The sequence below is a fragment of the Bos taurus genome, chromosome 6 (genome assembly GCF_002263795.3).
Source record: "Bos taurus isolate L1 Dominette 01449 registration number 42190680 breed Hereford chromosome 6, ARS-UCD2.0, whole genome shotgun sequence".
Taxonomy (NCBI): domain Eukaryota; kingdom Metazoa; phylum Chordata; class Mammalia; order Artiodactyla; family Bovidae; genus Bos; species Bos taurus.
Genome location: NC_037333.1, coordinates 29,098,356 through 29,115,667, shown reverse-complemented (window position 1 = coordinate 29,115,667; position 17,312 = coordinate 29,098,356). Strand labels below are relative to the sequence as shown.

The following is a 17,312-nucleotide window of genomic DNA, read 5'->3' as shown; positions in this document are numbered from 1 at the left end:
GACCCCCTTCCTAAAATATTTTTACTTGTAACAACCTGATTATCTCAAGGATTTTGCTGTTTAGTAGAACTACTTAAATGACTGACTGCTCCCCAAAAGTGTGGGAATGATTTCTAAGCTATGTTTTCAAGGTAGTTAGGTAGATAAGCAAAGCCCATAAGAATTCTGTTTAAGAGATGGATGGTTCTATATTTGTTCCAGAAGGATATTTTTCATAGTCAATGAGTAAGCACATTTGCTTTTAACATTGAAAACTACCTAACAGAGATGATCTATTTTTATGCAAACACTATAAACATAACACATGCCCCATTAATAATAATAATACAGAAAAGAGTTATGAGAAATAGGAGTTGAGGAACATGAAGAATGATGTAAATTAAAATACAACCAACAACAACAACAATAGGACAGCAAAAAAAGTACAGTAATTTACCAATCTGGCAATACATAAAACTAGTAAATGTACTTCGTGATGTTTATCTTTGCTATAATTTCAGAACATAAAACCTTATCTTGATTAAAAGCCTGATCTATTATTCATAGAATCATTTTTGAGAATTTGTTTATAAAGTCTTATTTCAAAACATATGCAAACTAGTCATCTAGGAACAGGTAAGAAAAGCAAAATTTTCACAATGAAAGGGATGAACAGTTCCTTTTGCGTCTTGGGGAAGAACTTACACACTAATTCAAAAGAAAAAAAAATGAAACTGGAAACTCCTCACTTTGATATTCCACTCTTCAGGGTTTATACTCTTTGACTTTTCTTCACCATAGCTACATACAGCATATACTATTCCTCTTTTTAATCTTTGGAAATGGGTTTAAAGTGTGACAATACCTATAGTTGCAGCAGTTTTGTATAATAAAAATTCATATTCTGAGCACTTACTTTGTGCCAAGCACAGGTGGAGGATATATTCTCATTTGGTTCTCTAACAACCCTATTAAGTAAATCCAATTCTGATTTCCATTCTAGAAGGAGAAACTAAGGCCTAGAAAGGTGAAGTAACTTTGCACAAATTTATATATTTTATACATAGTGGAATCATGATACAAACACAGCCAGCCTGACTCACGAGCTATGCTTTAGATTACTTTGTTATGCCATCTCTCTACATGGCTTCAGAACCTGAATTTTTCAGAAAGTAATGGTAACTGATAAGCCTATATATTATATAAAAAGTATTTTCTAGAATCTGCTAGTTAAGAATCTATTGTGAAGCTAAACATTTTTTATAAAATGATTTGCCAGGTACAAGAAATGCTGCAAAAAGCTGCCCTAAGCATATTCCATGGATCTCCCAGTTGGCAATTTGGTAGGCCTGTTATTATTCCAAAACATTGGTCCTTAACCATACTAGAGCAATCAAGTGAAACAAAGCAGGTTACTTTGAAAGTATTTATGAAGCAGGGCACACAGTTATACAAACCCACAAAGCATTCAAAGCTGTTGGAGAGGAAATCTGGTCAATTCAAGCACTAACAATCACAGTTAAGGCAATTTCACAACATTTATCTTCCCATCAGCTCTCATAATGCATGTTTTACTGGTCAGTATGAAAAGGAAAATCTTGTTTTACTAGTCAGTATGAAAAGCAAAATCTAAGTATTTACTATAAAAGTATGGAGAAGGTGTTTGCCCATAACAAAATAAAGCATTAGTCAACGAAATAAAATAAAGTAGATGGATAGGTGGATTTTTGACTCTCTTTTTCTCTCACCTAAATAGGGATAAGCTAAAATAAGAGCATTGCACAGGCTTCTGTGTTATCCTATATGTGGCTATTGAGCATTAAAAATCTGGCTAATATAACTGACAAGCTAAACTGATATTTAATCCAGTAAAAGGATTTTTTTTAGAGTATCTTCGGAATAGTTAGGGTGTGCAAAGTTATTTTTATAATGCAAATTTTATGAAATTAAATACAGATCAGGTACTTCCAATGAAAATTTAGCATCTGAATTAAGATGTGTTGTGAGTATGAAATAAACAGTGGACTTCAAAAACTTAGTTAAAAAAGAGAATGTAAAATATCTCATTAATAGTTTTAAAATAATGATTACATGTTGAGATGATATAAAAGGATGATGTAAAATATATCTAAAAGTACATTTTAGATATACTGAGTTAAAATAATGTTAAGTTTAATTTTAACACTACTTCCATATATTTTTTTACAATGACAACAAGAAAATGTTAAATTACATGTTCAGGGTGCATTATAGTTCTACTAGATAGAGCTGTTCTAGACAGTAAAGTTGAAAGTACACTGCTTGTCTCAAAAATACTTTAAAAGTGTGCCCCAACAGTTATGAAAATGCGACATTTTCTTCTCAATCATAATTTCCATTCTTGTTATTGGACAGTAAGAGGCATCACTCACATTCTTTATTAAGTAGAATAAAGAATTCTACTTTAAAGAATTCTAGGAGATAAATCACCCCAAACAAAAGGGAAATTGGGAGACTTGGAGGTGTCTGGTTCATTCCATTGCTCCACCATTGTGCTGTGCTGAGCGCTAAGTAGCTTCAGTCGTGTCTGACTCTTTGCAATCCTATGGACTGTAGCTCACCAGGTTCCTCTGTCCATGGGATTCAGGCAAGAATACTGGAGTGGGTTGCCATGTCCTTCTCCAGGGGATCTTCCCAACCCAGGGATCGCACCCATGTCTCTTATGTCTCCTGCATTTGCAGGCAGGCTCTTTCCTCTAGTGCCACCTAGGAAGCCCTGCTCCAACACTGTGTGTGTTAGTCACTCAGTTGTGTCTGACTCTTTGTGACTCCATGGATTGTAGCTCACCAGGCTCCTCTATCCATGGGATTCTCCAGGCAAAAATTCTGGAGTGGGTTGCCATGCCCTTCTCCAGGGGATCTTCTCCAGGGCATCTTCCCAACCCAGGGATTGAACCCCAGGCTCCAGCATTGCAGGCAGATTCTTTATTGTTTGAGCTCCCTGGGAAGCTCCAACACCACTGGTGGGTTAAAGCCAGAATTTGGTAAAAATCTTAGCTGGAAACTAGCCAGGTAAGATACATTTCTAAGATAACATAAAACAGGCACACTCCCTAGAGCTTCTAAACCAGGAAGAATGCCACTGTAAAAAATCTATAAATTCTCACTCTTGGCTTCTACATTTTCAAAAGAGATAAGATACAACCCTACACTTCCTAATAACTTTGATGGCATTCTATTCTTTGTGTTACATTCTAAAAGTAGATACAATAAAACAAAACAAACAACAGATATACAATTAAAAAATGAGATGACACAGGGAGTCAAGTGTGAACTGAGGTTCAAGTTTTGTGTGACATGGAGCAAAGATCACTATTTCCCTGGCAGGTTCTCTCATTTCCCAAATGGGGATGAGGAGGCTCATCACCCCCAAAGGTTCCTTCTAGCTCTAAAAGTAGGTGATTCTAAATGGATTCTAAAAAGCTGACTCTTACAGAATGCTTTCCATTTTTCAGAGCACCTTCCATATTTAATCCACAACAATGTATGACAGGATTTTTAATCCCTTTCATAGAGGAGACCAAACCTAGACAGCATATTAAAAAGCAGAGACATTACTTTGCCAACAAAGGTCCATCTAGTCAAAGCAATGGTTTTTCCAGTGGTCATGTATGGATGTGAGAGTTGGACTATAAAGAAAGCTGAGCGTTGAAGAATTGATGCTTTTGAATTGCAGTGTTAGAGAAGACTCTTGAGAGTCCCTTGGACTACAAAGAGATCAAACCAGTCCATCCTAAAGGAGATCAGTCCTGAATATCCATTGGAAGGACTGATGCTGAAGCTGACACTCCAATACTTTGGCCACCTGATGCGAAGAACTGACTCCTTGGAAAAGACCCTGATGCTAGGAAAGATTGAAAGCAGGAGGAGAAAGGGATGACGGAGGATTTGATGGTTGGATGGCATCACTAACATGAGTTTGAGCAAGTTCTGGGAGTTGGTGATGGACAGGGAAGCCTGGCGTGCTGCAGTCCATGGGGTCACAAAGAGTTGGGACACGAACTGACTGAAATGACAGAGGAGAAATCTGAGTCACGAAATGGATAAATGTTGTCCAATTGACACATTTTACAAAACGGGGAGGCCAGGACTACAACTAGTCTAAATCATTTTCTAGTATATTATACTGATTGTCATTTTCTGACAATTGCATAAATTATGCTAAGCAATTTTCATATATTAAATCATTTTTCTAAGAGATGAGTGAGACAGTCAGAGAACTGTCATTTTTTTTCTCTCCAATATATCTCTCACTCTTTCCTTTTCTTTCACTGTCAACACCACTTATCTTCTATGTAAATTCCTAGAACTCAGTAAGAATTCTATTAAATACAAATTTAAAACTATTTGGTAGGTAGTGTCCTAACCATTTTAATGATGAGAAACCTCTTAACTTTTTCATCTACCATGTTTGGTAAACTATAATATGAGTTATGTTCTTTCCATGAAAAAAAACAGCACTTTTCAACAGGTACTCATAATATTTTTTAATGTACCTTGCAAAATTAATGAATTTTTTTATAGAATTATATCTTTGAGACAAGGGGAACTAAATTGCCTAAAATTTTACTCAATTTTCAACCAAGGACCTCCTCACCCCCACCAGAAACCTGGTTCATTATTGAGTAATTATACAGTTATTTCTTGGCAACACACTCCAGTATTCTTGCCTGGAGAGTCCATTGCATAGAGGAGCCTGGCGGGCTTCAGGCCATAGGATCACAAAGAGTCGGAGAGGACTGAAGCAGTGGACCACTCATGTATGCAGACAGTTATTTCTAAAATTTTCTGTGAGTAGAAAGTAAGTATATAATTGATACAATTTTTATGTGAGAAGAAAACATTCCAATAAAATGATTAGTCATTAATTAGTCTGAAGAAGAAGAAGAAGTGAAATCGCTCAGTCGTGTCCGACTCTTTGCAACCCCATGGACTATAGCCTACCAGGCTCCTCTGTCCATGGGATTCTCCAGGCAAGAATACCGGAGTGGGTTGCCATTTCCTTCTCCAGGGGATCTTCCTGCCCCAGGGATTGAACCCAAGTCTCCAGCATTTCAGGCAGACGCTTTAACCTCTGAGCCACCAGGGAAGCCAATTAGTCTAAAAATGGTACAGATTTTGGCGAAATTTAAACAATTGACAGAGCTATTTTTAAAGAATTTGAATTACCTAAACAACTTTCTAATGCATTATTTTACCATAAAAATCTTATTGTTGCAAAGTGATTAAAAATGTCACAAGAGAGAAAATTAGAGAATTTCAATTCATCAGATTTTTATACACCACTTTAGCTAAATATATATTACTGGTTTGGAAGGACTGAGGCTGGGCTTCCCCAGTGGCTCACTGGTAAAGAATCTGCCTGTATTGCAGGAAGGACTAAGGCCATATTGATTTAACTATGACTATCTAAAAGTAAAAATCTCCCAGGAGACTATAAATAAGATATATACATCTCACATTCCCCTGGGGAAATTCCTTCAGATCAGCATGCACGGTGTTAGATGTCCACAAATGCACTCTTTAACCTGGAAACCAAAGAGAAAAGAAACAGAAGGGATCTCTACCCTTGGGGAAACACAGCTAAGTCACAGGCTTAGATTTATTATACCACTCTTCTATTATGTGTCACTTCGTGATAAAATGCAAGGTGGGAGGAGAACAGATGGAGGAATTAGATGGATCAGAAGGAATCGAACAGTCATGCCTGTTGACTGCCCTGTTACCTCCCCCACACCAATATATTAGGAGTTATTATTTTAAGAAGGTCAAAGAATAAAACAAAATGTTGAGTGAATGTAAGTAATTTGAATTTTCCAAGATGGAATTTTTGTGACCTGAACATCCTCTCTGACTGTGAAACACTGTTGGAGGGATCAAGGAGGGATGTCAAGACAGGAAGCAAAAAACTCTTCTTTTAAAATGCTTATGGCAACTATGTGGGCTGGTGGTAACTCCACAGGAAAGGTCTTATATCTTAAAGTTCTTCTGGAGTATTTTCTGAATTTCATTTACTCCAATTGACACTCTAGACTTGACTAGGAAGTTCCACTAGGCCCCATTAACATTTTCAAATATTTAAAATTTTCATTGATTCTAAATATTATTTCTGTGGTCTAACGAAATATTATTGCCTACCCCAACCTGATATATGGACATGAATGTCATTTTACTAAGTTTATACAGAGAATATTTAGCATGCTGATACTGTCTTCCCATGATGATTTATTCATTTGAAATTAAAAACCTAAAATGTTCATTTTCTAATTTTGTATAACCAGGTATTCCACAAATTATAGATGCTTCAAAAAACAGAATTCAAAAGCAATTTCTATATGATCTTTTTTTAAAGATAGCTTACTATAATGTCTCTCCTGTAAGCATCAACCCTAGAGGACAGTTTTGAATGTAAATAAGATTAAAGTTATGATAATGGTACTCACTTTTGAAAACCTATTATCTCATAGCTTTATTAAGAAATAGAAAAATAAGTGAATATGTATGTCTGGGTGGCTAAGGACATCTTATCTGCAAACCTGTACTGGGTATTGTTAATGCACTGCCCTTAGCAGTACTTTGATGGCCTGAAGCTCATACTGACACAGTGAAATAAATCTGCTATTCTCTGCAGTATTTCTACTACATTTGTTTTATTTTAAGAGTTAGCTGAGCTTGACTTTTGTACCCAGGTGCTTTCTAACCATCTAACTGAGAATTCTGTCCACTCTGGAAGCATTATGAATAATTTTTGAAGGTGCCTTCAATCCTACTAAAGCAACTTTTGAAAGGCAGTAATGAAATCTCACAACCTAGGAGTACCTAACTGCACAGCCAGTTCTCCTAGTACTATGAATAAAATGCTTCTAATTGGAAAACTCCTCTTGGTAGAACAAGGATTGATCTTTACTTACTCTGACTGCCAAAGGATGAAAACTGGAGTAAATAAACTGTGTTCACCTTAATAGTAAAAAATATAAAGTTATATTTTTCCATTGATCTCCAGAGATAGGCTATGAGTTGGACTAGAAAAGTTCAATACTTGGACAAGTATTTCCCAACAGATTCTCTACATAAACCAAAAGGGATGATAAAAATATACCGTTATAATTCTAAAAAGGTATTTGCTATGTATTTTTTTCTCATCTGTTATTATCTGGGATTATTTTTATCCTTTATTAGTGTTATCCAGCTGTTTGCCAGAAAATATGCTCTGCAGAAAGATGCTTGTTCAAAGAAATTCAGCAGCATAAACAGCACTAGAAAATTGATAAAAAAAAGAAAAAAAGGGAAAAAGAACAACAACAACAAAAATTACCTCAATCTCTGCTATTGCTGACACCTAAAACAACAGGCTGTGAAAATGGTTTCATTAAAAAATAAAAAGCCCATGCTCACCAGGGGATAGATGGGGGCAAAGTGAATCAAAAATTCCTCAATCATTGCTCAAGTAGGTCAACTAGAATTAATTCAAAGGGCAAAGATTCACGGTGAGCCCCCCATTTCCCACCAGTTTGTTTCCCCAGCCCTCCTCCACTGCCCAGAAGCTGAACGGTTTGGAGGAGCCCTCCGTGGTGGGCAGGTCATTTGGCCAAGCCTCTCTTCACATCAGTGTAAATGTAGCCCCTTGTACTGTAGACTAGTAGTTTGAGCTCTGAGTCGTCTACATTGAAAACCTAACCAACTGCTAATTAGATACAAAGTTACTTGCCTTTTAGCAATATACTTATATGATTTTTTAAGTTATTGTCTTACTTTTCCAATACAGTCATTAATTCAGTTAATGGTTAAAATGCTGGTTATCATCACAGTAAAGCAATTTTTCTTCTGCACAGGTTCTAATAAAACACTATTCATTTTATTTTTTTATGTTAAACTATGTTTTTTTATTTTTTAAAAATCAGAACAAAGCCCCTTTAAGTAGAGATCAAGAGGAATTAGTCCAGGTTAAATCTGTATTGTTCTAAGTTTTAGTTTCCTTCATGACCTGTCAAAGGATACAGCTGTCACAGAGCAGTTTTTCTCTTTTTAAATGCCATACCAAAGCTAAAGAACCCTCTTTTTGAACATTGTACAGCATGCCACTTTAACAAAAGTACTAATTGAGGGATTTAACAGTCCTGAGTTTTGCATCTTAGTTCCTTCCATGCAAAGTAGATCTAAAGTTTCAGAGTACCAAGGTACTTACCACAAAGATCCACCACTTTATCAGAGGACTGGGCAAATAATTTGTAAGGCTAAGTGATCATGAAAATGTGGGATTCCTTATTTGAAAAATACTAAGAATTTCAAGATAGCCCACAGAGCATTAAACTAAGCCTGGGGCCCTTCTGCTGCTGCTAACGCTGCTAAGTCACTTCAGTCGTGTCCTACTCTGTGCGACCCTATAGACAGCAGCCCACCAGGCTCCCCCGTCCCTGGGATTCTCCAGGCAAGAACACTGGAGTGGGTTGCCATTTCCTTCTCCAATGCAGGAAAGTGAGAAGTGAAAGTGAAGTTGCTCAGTCGTGTCCGACTCTTTGCGACCCCATGGACTGCAGCCTACCAAGGCTCCTCCATCCATGGGATTTTCCAGGCAAGAGCACTGGAGTGGGGTGCCATTGCCTTCTCCATGGGGCCCTTCTAGGGACCAACAACACTTCTGTTGGCACACTGGTGAAACGGGCCCTGTCTCTACATCTCACTGACCTGGAATGAGCATGTGGGCAGCTTTCAGAGCAGCACAGTTACTCTGACTTCATCCCAAAGCAGTTTCTGTATTTTTCTGAATCAGCCTTTGTGAGTTTCCGAATCAGACGTCTATAAACAGGTAACTGATAAATAGGGCAAGGCATTTCAGCTTGAGATAGACCACAGGATATGACTCTGAGAGTTTGTGCCTTTAGGAATCTACAAAGAAAGGAAGAGATTCTGCTGAGCAGAAAACGAGTGCTAACCCTACATGTATCAGAACACTTGGATTCAGGATCTGGTGCTCATTAACTAGCTGTGTGATCTTGTAGATAGTCCAGCTCTCAGGAGCTCCACTCACTTGTAAAAGTGTTGGATATATGATTCCAAGGGTACTTGGAATATTTTCTAAATTTACGAGATGAGAAAGAGTGATGACCTGTGTTTTCTTTTCTCAAAGAATGAAAACACCTCTACCCTCTACTTTTAATGGGCATTTAAATTTGTAGAAGGGTAATCAATAACCTCAGATATGCAGATGACACCACCCTTATGGCAGAAAGTGAAGAGGAACTAAAAAGCCTCTTGAAGAAAGTGAAAGAGGAGAGTGAAAAAGTTGGCTTAAAGCTCAACATTCAGAAAACGAAGATCATGGCATCTGGTCCCATCACTTCACGGGAAATAGATGGGGAAACAGTGGAAACAGTGTCAGACTTTATTTTTTTGTGCTCCAAAATCACTGCAGATGGTCACTTTAGCCATGAAACTAAAAGACACTTACTCCTTGGAAGAAAAGTTATGACCAACCTAGAAAGCATATTCAAAAGCAGAGACATTACTTTGCCAACAAAGGTCCATCTAGTCAAGGCTATGGTTTTTCCAGTAGTCATGTATGGATGTGACAGTTGGACTGTGAAGAAAGCTGAGCACCAAGAATTGATGTTTTTGAACTGTGGTGTTGGAGAAGACTCTTGAGAGTCCCTTGGACTGCAAGGAGATCCAACCAGTCCATACTAAAGGAGATCAGCCCTGGGTGTTCTTTGGAAGGAATGATGCTGAAGCTGAAACTCCAGTACTTTGGCCACCTCGTGCGAATAGCTGACTCATTGGAAAAGACTCTGATGCTGGGAGGGATTGGGGGCAGGAAGAAAAGGGGACGACAAAGGATGAGATGGCTGGATGGCATCACCAACTCGATGGAATGAGTGAGTGAATTCCGGTAGATGGTGATGGACAGGGAGGCCTGGTGTGCTGCAGTTCATGGGGTCGCAAAGAGTCAGACACGACTGAGCAACTTAACTGAACTGAACTGAATGATGATGATACTGTGTGCCAAACTTGAGTGTTTCACATGTAATATTTAACTAATTTAGTTTATATTTAGCTCATTTAATCTTCATAAATACTTTGTGAGGTAAGTATTGTAATTATGCCTGTTTTACAGATAAAGGAGCAGAGGTGCAAAGAACTTCAAGACACTGACATTCACCAAACTCCTGTGTACTATGCACTAGGATCTATGGCAGAGTCCATGGGTTCAGTGCATTCAGACAGAGAAGCCAGGAGGCTGGGCGCCAGAGAAGCAGCGGGAGGAAGAGAAAATGTGCGGATTCTACAAGTATGGATATGAGAACTTAACGTTTGCTTTTCTGTTAATCTCATTCCATTAATGATTTTTAAATAATATTAGATAAAGGTAGTAAGGAAACAGGTACCTAAACAATGTAGCTAATTGTGGTCTAGACAAAGAACTTATTGTCTTTATATTCCTCCTGAGTTTTCATTAGACATTTCACTAACAATTAGTTTTCAAATAAACACAAAATATATTCTGCCAAAATAGAAAAACGTACAGTTGACAGCAGCATATTCTACAAGTAGAAACTTAAGTAGTTCTTTTGATAGCTTTAGTCTGTAGTCTATTTATGTCGTCGGATGCCCAGAACATGAATGTACATGATGTGTACACAATGTGTAACATCTATAAAATTCAGTTCTTTGGACAAATGTCCATCTACTGAAGAAATAACGTATGAGTCTCTACTCCCCTTCAAACTTTTAGACATGGACTTCAGGGAATTAACCACGTTTAAATTAGCTGTGCAAGGTAGAGCGTATAGATCTTCTCCTCACACAACACTGAGAAAACTATCAAAAACACTTCTTTGAAATTCTCATCTGTATTTTAGAGTAGTAGTATTATTAATTGTCTGCATTCTGCTCCATCTTCATAATTCAATGTGTCTAGTTCTACAATCTGTTCATAAAATTGGCATCTTTATTGCACACTTGGGACACAATTTCCCAAAATGAACTAGCCAAATGTAGCTTTTTTTGCTTCCTATGTAAAATGCTATGGTAGATAACATACAGTCTTGCTCCCAAAAGGCAGGAAGAAAATTTATATCTCTAACAATAAGCAAATTGAAACAAAGGTTTCCATGGTTATAATCAAAACTATTTACTTAGGTCATCAAGATGACTTGGGTAATCAGAAGAAATTATCTCTTTAGAATTTTAATGAAAGGTATTCTGTACTGCTGAGTAATTGAATCTGTCCTGAATTTTACCAGAGTTGCAACCAAGATTACCTTGATTGTGATACCAATCCTGCCCAATTCTGGCTCCCAGATTCTGTAAACTGTCTACCAAATTAGTGAGAATAACAGCTGCAAGTCAGAAGTCTAACTTCATCCAATCACTCATTCAACAATTATTTGAGTGTCAGCCTAGGCACAAGAGTAAGTACAGTTCTATCATAGTAAAGGATTCTCCCTACTGAGTGTTTATATCATTCTAAACCATTGCTGATTTGCTAAAACTATCTATCTGAAAATAAAAAAAACTTGCATTTTAATTACTATTTTAGACAGAGCAATGAATGCATACCTCCTATTCCTCGTTTCTGTTGCAAATTATGTATGTCTAGAAGACAATAGGGCATTGATTTTCAACCACAAGTAAACAAGGCATCTGGATTTTGTCTTAATGAGATAAAGTTTAGTCTGTGCTTTCTCAGTGGAATGGTTTTCACTATTTAATTGGTAGCAAAAAAAACTTCAGCAGCATGTCCTTTTTCTGCCAACAGTGAATTCTATGTGGGAATGAGGTTGCTACAGAAGGCGTTCAGATATAAATGCAGCTTTAGAACTAATTACATAAAAATCACAGGAAAAATACAGTTTATCAAGTAACTAAGTAAGTAAGTAAGAGGAAATGGAAAGCATATTTCACTCCCTGAATTCCCTGAATAATACTGGAAAAATAAAGAACTTAGCTTCTGTGTTTCTCCATGGAAATCTTCCAAAATAAGGTCAATTTACTTTAAACATGCCGTTTATATCACAAGTCTTTCTAACATCTTCAACATAATCAGGATAACAAACATGAATAGAAGTATGTCACCTGCAGTGTTATGCCCCTAAAACACAAATGCAATCAAAACAAAATAAAAAAAAATCCCCAGACACAGAAATGATCATGCCAAAAAGAAGTATTCTAAAAATGTTAAACAAGACATGATTAAATAGCAATTACTTAAAGTAGGGCCTTCCCTAGAGACTACCAGGAAACCTTGTCAACAACTTCACAAAAAGACATTGTATTGCATGCAACAGGCAAGAATCGCTAGTTATTAAGGATGAAAAAAAAAGTGCAAAATATTTGTTCTCCATTAATGTTTTCAAATTGGATCATGTTATTTCCCCGATGAAAACCCTTCAATAGATTCCCAGTGTACTCAGGATAAATGTAAAATCCTTATCAAGGGCTATAGCCCATTCCCACCTCCCTGTCTTCATCTATCCACACTGCATCTCCTCCAGTTACCCTGATCTTTTTCAGTCTCTCAGATGGGCTTTGTCTTTCCTCCTCAAAGCTTTTGCATGATGGTTCTTCCTACCTCAAGTTCCCTTTCCTTCTTCTTGAATAACCTCTAGGCATTCTTTAGGTGGTCAGATGACATTTCTTTAAGGAAGTATGCCATCATCACCAAACCTAGGGTGCTTATTGCTTTTTATTCTCTCCCATAATACCCTCTCTCAGTTGTGTCCGATTCTTTGAGACCTTGTGGACTGTAGATTGCCAAGCTCCTCTGTCCATGGGATTTTCCAGGCAACAATACTGAAATGGGTTGCCATTTCTTTCTCCAGAGGATGTTCCTGACCCAGGGATCGAACCAGGTCTCCTGCATCGCAAGCCGTTTCTCTGCAGTCTGAGCCCCCAGGGAAGCCCATCCAAGTGGGTTTCCTTCATTAATCTCTTTCTGAGAACCTGTTCTTTTCCTTCTCAGCCCTTATAAGAAACTATAATTATAGAGATTAATAGGATTTTTGTTTGTTTGCTTGTAATAATAAGTCATCCCCATTAAAGTATATGTTCCCCAACCAAACGGACTGTCTTCATTGTTTATCCTTAACCTAGCAAAATGCCTGCATATATTCACTTATATATTTCTTAAAATAATGGTTAACATCTCTATCATTGAATTTTGTTCCTAAAATTTCTAAAGAAAATGGTACCAATCTTTGACACATGCACATTGAAGGGGACAAAACTATTGCAGTGGGCATATCCTAAACTAATACCAGTGATTTAAATCGTTGTATAATTCCCTTTCCTTGAATGCAGGAGAAACCTGTGACTTGCTTCTGACCAGCAGAATAAGCAAAGCTGATGAGATGCCTTTCTTGTGATTAGATTACATTATGAAAGGTTCTGTCTGAGAAGATAGGGGCTCCCTGTGTTGGCTTTGAAGAAGTAGGCTGTCATGGTCTGAGAGGGGCATGTGGCAAAGAGTGGTGGGCAGATGGTGGTAACTGAGTGCAGACCTCACCTACAGCCAGGAAAGAAATATGGCTCTTGGTCCAATAGGCATAAGGAAAGGATTTATTCCAACACCCTGTGGGAACCAAGACGTGGATCTTTCTCCCCACCCCACTGAGCCTCAATGAGAGCTCACTCTTGGCTGACAACTGTGCTGTAGCCTGGCAGACACTGAGCACATCTAGACTTCTTGCCTGCAGAAACTGAGACAGTAGATGTGTGTTATTTTAAACTGCCAGCTTTGTAGTATTTTTTACTGTAGCAGAAACTAATACAACTGCATTACATCCAAATTAACATCAAATATCTTCTTTCTTCTTTTTTCTTTCTGACTTTATCAACTGAGTTTTGGATGATAGAGTGTTTTCCTTTTTTATTTCTCATTAAAAGAAATATTTTTTTTTCCTTTGAGATATAATCTTAGATGTATTTTTCTTTTCAATATATGTTCTGATTGGGAAGCTTTAACTTGATAAAAATTGAGGGTACTACAGTGTGCATAAGTTAGAGTGTACTCTTTGGGAGGAGTTTTAAAGCTGTTGCAGAAAACACATTATCCAATAGTATAGAACAAACTGGATAGGACTTCCCTAGTGGCACAGTTGATAAGAATCTGGCTGCCAATGCAGGAGACACGGGCTAAATCCCTGGTCTGGGAAGATTCTGCATGCTGCGGAGCAACTAAACCCATCTGCATAACTTACTGAGACTGTGCTCTAGATTCTGCAAGCTGCAACTACTGAAGCCCTCACACCTACAGCCTGTGCTCAACAACAGAAACCATGGCACTAGGAAGCCTGAGCACCGAAATGAAGAGTAACCCTTGCTCATCACATCTAGAGAAAGCCTGTGCAGCAATGAAGACCCAGTGCAACCAAGAATACAAAATAAAAAGAAAGAAAATCTATGGGGAAAAAAAAAACCAGACTGGATAGCAATACAAAGAATTCAGCATGTACTTTCAGTGTCTCTTCAGGTAGTTTTACTCTAGTTCTCATCCATGACAGGCTGGGGTGGAGCCCGTGCTGGTATCTGGGGCAGAACAAGTGGCCAAGGGCCCAAAAGAGATGAGGCTAATTAGACCTGAGCATGCAAAACTCTCTGATATGAGGACTTCTCATAAGAGGCCAGGAACAATTTTGCTTTCACTTGTATATTCTCTAGATGCATAGTTGACATTCAAGAAATAGTGATTTTTAACTGAAAGTCAGGGATATCAGAGAATGATGAAGCATGTCAAGGATAGCATCTTGAAAGTGGTGGTGCCTTTTGCTGGTTTTGGAAGACGTGGACAACAGTCATTAGTAGAGATATTTGAGAAATAGTTTTTCTCCCATCTTTATGCAATTTCAGGTACCAATTATCTAGTTTTTCCCTAAAAACTGTTTCTAAAAAATGTATTATTTGTAGTTTTATTCATTTTGTGAAATGTAATACTACTAATGCAACATGCTCAATTAATTCCACCTCTACCTCCTAGCATTTTTTCAGAATGCTTAATACTATTATTCAACTTAAAGATATCACTTACGTTTCACTCTGTTGGATATAATTTTCAAATGACTCCTACCCTCTGTGTAGCATTCATCAGCTCTGCATTTTCATATTTCTCTCTTCTAACCTGGCCTTGCTTTCTTGGCACACAGAGGCCTTGACATGCAAGAAAGAGCTCTGGACATGGACAAAGAAGACCTATGTTTAAATCTGGGCTCTGTGATCAAGCACACTTCTCTCAGGGACTTATTTTGTATAATAGGCATAATCAATCTCCATTTGTTTATTTCTTGAAGAACTGCTTAGCCTCAAGGGGAATAAAAATGCACATAATTGCCTCTCCCTGTTTTTGATGACCAAAGGGGAGAGGAATAAACAGATAATCCCAGATGGCCTTAAAGGGTTATAGTACTTAAGTGTTACAGGGTGTTATTGAGGACAAAGATAATATACACACAAAAATAACCTATAAACTATAAAACCCTCTATTAGTATATAAATATATTATAACACATATTTACTATCTATTTCATGGTGGTACCCTATACTTTCCCCTACTCCACTTTAGTTCAGGCTACATCTCTAGATTATGACCTACACTTAGCTAAACCTTTCTAGAAATCCTGATTTTTTTGGCAGCAATTTCTCTAAAGTGCCTTAGTCCAAATACATTGCTTCTTTTTTTTTTCCCCCTCATGTTATAAACTAAGCTAAATGTCCTTGGGACATTTCTTCTGTGATCCTAAGAGTGATCTAAATCTGGGGTTACTTACCTTTTCATGTATTAAATGGCAATTTTAAAAAATACGGTGTAAGGTATTTAAGATAACTTTTCAACCTTATGAGTATAAATTACTTCTATGCTCAGGAGGTTAAGAACTTCACAGTCTTAGAGGCAGAGAGAAAGAATTAGACAAGGACACCAATAATTAATAAGTGGAATGCAGGAGTAAATGCAGCAGGTATTAAAATTTAAAAAAGGAGCAAAAATTGCATCTAGTTGGGAGGTAAGGCTTCTTAGAGTAAGGTCTTTAAAGAAGCCTGTCAGTATTAATGACATTTCAAAAGTAAGAGCTAGGGAGTCGGCAGGGAAGAGAACATTTAAGGAAACAACCTGAGCAAAAATGTGTTGGTAGAGCAACTGGGAGTATGTTCTGAAACATGTCAGCTTGGCTGGGTTTGCACTTGGGAAGAAGCTCATGAAGAGAAGAAGCTGAAGAGAAGGCCTTTAATTTGACAGGCAGGGGGAAGCTATGGAAAGCTTCTACACAGGGACGTCAATAGTTTTCAATAAATATTTCCTAATAGATATTATTGTTTTATTTCTACTACATTTCAAATGTAGTAGAGCTCCCCTTTGGGAGTCAATATAAATATTTTAAATATAACACTTTTATTGAGGAAATAAAAACAAATACATATTTTCCATACTCATTGTCAGCTGCCGATCAATTGCTATTTCACAAGTTTCTTTCCTGTAGCTCAAGTTCATCTCTTTCCATCTCCCTCAGTTTCTATGCCACTGCACTGTTCTATGGATTTGCTTTAGGTCATGACTAAAGAAGGAAATGCTGGTATGTTTCCTCAGTAGTGTTTCTCGAGTCAATTTTTAAAGTTCTTTCTTGTGATCAATAGGAGCATATTTCTAAAGCAGCCAGCATGGCTCATAGATGGACCTCTTTCTAGCAACAGAAAGCTACCTTGGGGAAGGAAACTACTTAGCCTCCTCTGCGGCAAGTACATTAGACACAGATGACACAGTAATTAAATTGATGAAGAGTCAATAGACCTAACGGACTGGGAGGAAAATATAAAAAAGTGCATACACATTCTCCTCCTCTGTTTTTCCTTGGGAATAACTTATTTCATATTACCAACTAAGTAATTTACAACATCTGCTCATTTTCATATGTTCTCCTGGAAGGGAGTCTCATTACATCCCCTTATATTTCATTTAGATCTAACCACTGAAGGGAAACAGAGTATTTTTGAACAAAACTATCCTAAAATATAGGGCTTCCCAGGGGGTACTAGTGGTTAAAAAAACCCACCTGACAATGTGGAAGACATAAGAGACGTGAGTTTGATTCCTGGGTTGGGAAGAACACCTGGAGCAGAGCATGGCAATCCACTCCAATATTCTTGCCTGGAGAATTCCCATGGACAGAGAAGCCTAATGGGCTACTATCCATAGGGTTGCAAAGAGTCAGACACGACTGAAGAAGCTTAGCACACAGGCATGCACTTACAAATATGTTAGGAAAAAATCAGTAGTCTTGAGGTATTTTTATCAAGTGCTGGTATGGATG

At 37.5% G+C, this 17,312-nt stretch overlaps 1 protein-coding gene across 2 annotated transcripts in view; it reads right to left on the bottom strand.

Moving 5' to 3' along the window:
- Positions 1–17,312, bottom strand: part of UNC5C (unc-5 netrin receptor C) — a 425,239-nt gene that overhangs the window by 245,868 nt on the left and 162,059 nt on the right. The gene's annotated exons all lie outside the window — the stretch shown is intronic.